Raw genomic sequence first — 3,553 nt, 5'->3', positions numbered from 1 at the left:
TCTGTTTGGTGGGTTGTCTTTAATAGCTGTTGCATGTGCTAATTCTTAGTCCTTCAGAGCCACCTTTGGCACTGCCGCTGTTTCAAAATAGTTGAAACTAGGGAAAGAAGCCGAGGGTAACCTTGCAATGAAGGGAACCTCCCCACCCCAGCCCACATGATTCAAGCCGTGTCCTTTTTCATAGCTAGTTGAGCATATTCAGTGTATAAACATGAACAAGTTAATGGAAACGCGGAGAAAAACACACCTTTTGCCAGACTACTCCTGTTACATAGGCTCTTCAGTGAAACCTGCCATAGCTTTACATATCCTGTGGCAGACTCCTCCCAGTACACTGACCCCTCATGGGAACCTGCTCAGCTTTAACAGAAAGCTTTATGGTGCAGTAAGCCATTATACAGAAGTCTAGCTTCAAGAGAAAGAAAGGATTTCCAGTTCTTATGTAGCTTCACTGAGAGTGACTTTCAATGCTATGAAATGGGGTGGGGTGGGAGCACAAGCAGCTTACGGATAGGGATGGCAGAATCTGTCAATGTCAGCTTCTAATTTTTCCAGTTCTACGCTCAGTTCTTCACATTCCACCTCCATTTGTGATTTTAATAATAATAATAATAATAATAATAATAATAATAATATTATTATTATTATTTATACCCCACCAACCTCATGAAAATTTATCAGCCTTTTAGTGCAATTTTATTCACATATACACATTTTGTATGCAATTTTGCATACAATATACACATTTTTTTGAAAAGCAATTTCCCCTAAAATAATACATTTTTTGCATGCTATTTTCAATAATATATGCATTTGTATGCACTTTACCCTAGTATATGTGGGGTTTTTTTTTTAGTAAACTACTTGGCTGTAGTTTCACACATTGCAAGTGTGAATTTTAAAGGATGAATGTGTTCTGGTTTGTGCATTGTTTGAGAAAGTGAGAATTAGGTAGGCTTGCCTTTAAATGTGAACTGAATCAAATTTCTCCCCCATCCCTTTGTGTGCCATGTGCGCCACACTGAAGTCCAAAGAAAAATTTTCACATTCACCTCTGTAAACAAGATGCCAGATTGGCTCCACATTGGGAGTACCTCACTGGAGGTGTGAAAATTCCACATGAGACGCTCCTTTGGGTTGTATCCAATGTAGCACTGAGTTAAAGTCATTTAGTGGTACTTGTTCCACAGGTGAAATGTTTTGCAACAGTGCTCCACGGCTGCAGAAGAGAGGCTGCTAGTAAATTTGTCGCACAACAGATTGCCCACTAAGGTTCCGCTAGCACACCCTTTGGGTTGGGTTCCTCTCTAGTGCAACACAAACCATTTCAAGGTTTATTATTATTATTATTATTATTATTATTATTATTATTATTAACAACAATCAAGAGGTATATAAATTTTATGACATAAGTAAATAAACATTAAAACTCACCCCTCCACTTGAGCTAGCAGACAGGGAACACTGGACACAGTCCTAAATGCAGCGAACACTTTTAACATTTTAAAATGCCTTGAGATTCTGGTTGGGGGTGGGGTGAGGAGAAGAACACAGAACATAGAAGAGGACATTCCCTCCCACATATCACAATGTGAAGTCTGTGGGATGCTCCTAGGCGCAAGTTCATGTGAGGGTGTTTCCATGTGGGTGTTTATTGTGTCAAGGACTTATGTCAAGGATGGGGAGGGACCAGGGTGATGTCCATCCCTAAGAAAATACCGCATTTTCCGGCGTATAAGACAACTGGGCGTATAAGACAACCCCCAACTTTTCCAGTTAAAATATAGAGTTTGGGATATACTCGCCGTATAAGACTCCCCCTCTTCCTACGATTGTCCATGGGCCGGACACGCCCGTGCTGCCCATATCCAAAATGTCTGCAGCACCAGAAATCGCTTCTGCGCATGTCCGGAAGCCAAAAATCATGTCTGGACATGCACAGAAGCAATTTCTGGTGCCGCGCTGCTCATTTCCAAAATGTCCGCAGTGCCAGAAATTGCTTCTGCGGCTGCGTATAAGACGACCCCCAACTTATGAGAAGATTTTCCTGGGTTTAAAAGTACAGTGGTACCTCTACTTACGAATATAATGCATTCCGAACGCACATTTGTAAGTCGAAAAAAATTGTAAGTCGAATCCCATAGGGATGCATTGGGAGAAAAAAATCGTAAGTAGAAGCAACCCTATCTAAAAATTCGTAAGTAGAAAAAATCCTATCTAAACGGCATCCAAGAGCTCTATTCGTAAGTAGAAACATGCGTAAGTAGAGTTATTCGTAAGTAGATGTACCACTGTAGTCTTATACGCAGGAAAAGAGTACGCTGTGCTCTTATTTTAGTGCCTTTGCAAATGTGTCAGCCTAGTGAGGAATGGGATACGCTGCTGTGGGTTCTTTATACTTGCCATGGAGCTCCTGTCAATGGAGGGAGTCCTTCCACACGGCAGCTTGTTGTGGAAGCATGCATGCAAGTTTTGTTCAGCATCCACGTGACTTCATCCTCATCAAAATGCTGCCCTACATTATCTTCCAATTTAATCCAAAATTACTATGGAAAATCTGTTAAGTAATCCTTTCCCTCCAAACAGATTAAATGGAGGGGGGCAGTGCGGAATGATGCATTTTGAAAGGGACACCGTTATGTGAATGTCATTTTTAAAAAGTGCATGCATTTAGCAGCACCAACTCCGCAATAAAATTCTGTGTGAAAGTGCCCTGGATACCCTGGAACAGCCTGCATGAAAGCCTTAAAAATTTGTAGGTGGACATGCCTGAGTTTTTCATTGTCTTTTGCCTACACAGAAATAAATCAGTTGCCCAGAAGCCACAGTTGTTACCTTTACATGTTCATGTTGCAATTTATGCTGCTCCGGATTTGACAATCATACAACACTTTCTGTCTTTTAGAAGCAAAGCCGGTCATCATGTGTTGGGAAAGCCAATCCCTGTGAAAATCTTCCTTACAACATCATATCACTTCAGCACTTAGTTGTGGTGTCTGATCTAAATTCCTCTAGAGAGGGGATTTCCAGGCCTATCTAGCCACAGCAAAACTGCCTGAGGAGGTCTTTCCTGGGTTTAAAACTGCCAGCTACTTTACTCTTTAATTGTAAGATACTGGTAGAATATATTTTTTAAGCCATTTGTGATAAGGACTGCTTTCTTTATCGTAAAGAGAAGCCAGAAGGAACTTTGCGCAGTGAGATTGTGGGCGATTCCAGACTGGCTGCTTATTGAGCACTCATGTTGATAATGTTCACACCAAACTCGCTTGGATCTGGTACATCATCTGTTTATGGAGCATTCATCCTGATAAGCTTGGGTAGAGGTTTCATTGCATTGCCAGTTAGTGGTTATTACCCGGCACTTTCCAGCACAATTTTCCATCTCTTTTCTTATTGGACTTTTTGCAGTTAGAAAAAAACAAAAACAAAAAAACAAAAAAACAAAAAAACAAAAAAAGTACGGAATGGCAGTCAAATTTTGTGCCAATAAACAGCCCATCTGGAAGCACTGTGCCTCTGTTTTCTGTGGCTTCAGTGTTGGAAACCACAT

The sequence above is a fragment of the Zootoca vivipara genome, chromosome 14, assembly GCF_965207765.1.
Source record: "Zootoca vivipara chromosome 14, rZooViv2.hap1.1, whole genome shotgun sequence".
In the NCBI taxonomy this organism is placed as follows: Eukaryota; Metazoa; Chordata; class Lepidosauria; order Squamata; family Lacertidae; genus Zootoca; species Zootoca vivipara.
Note: the sequence above shows the minus strand (reverse complement) of the source record.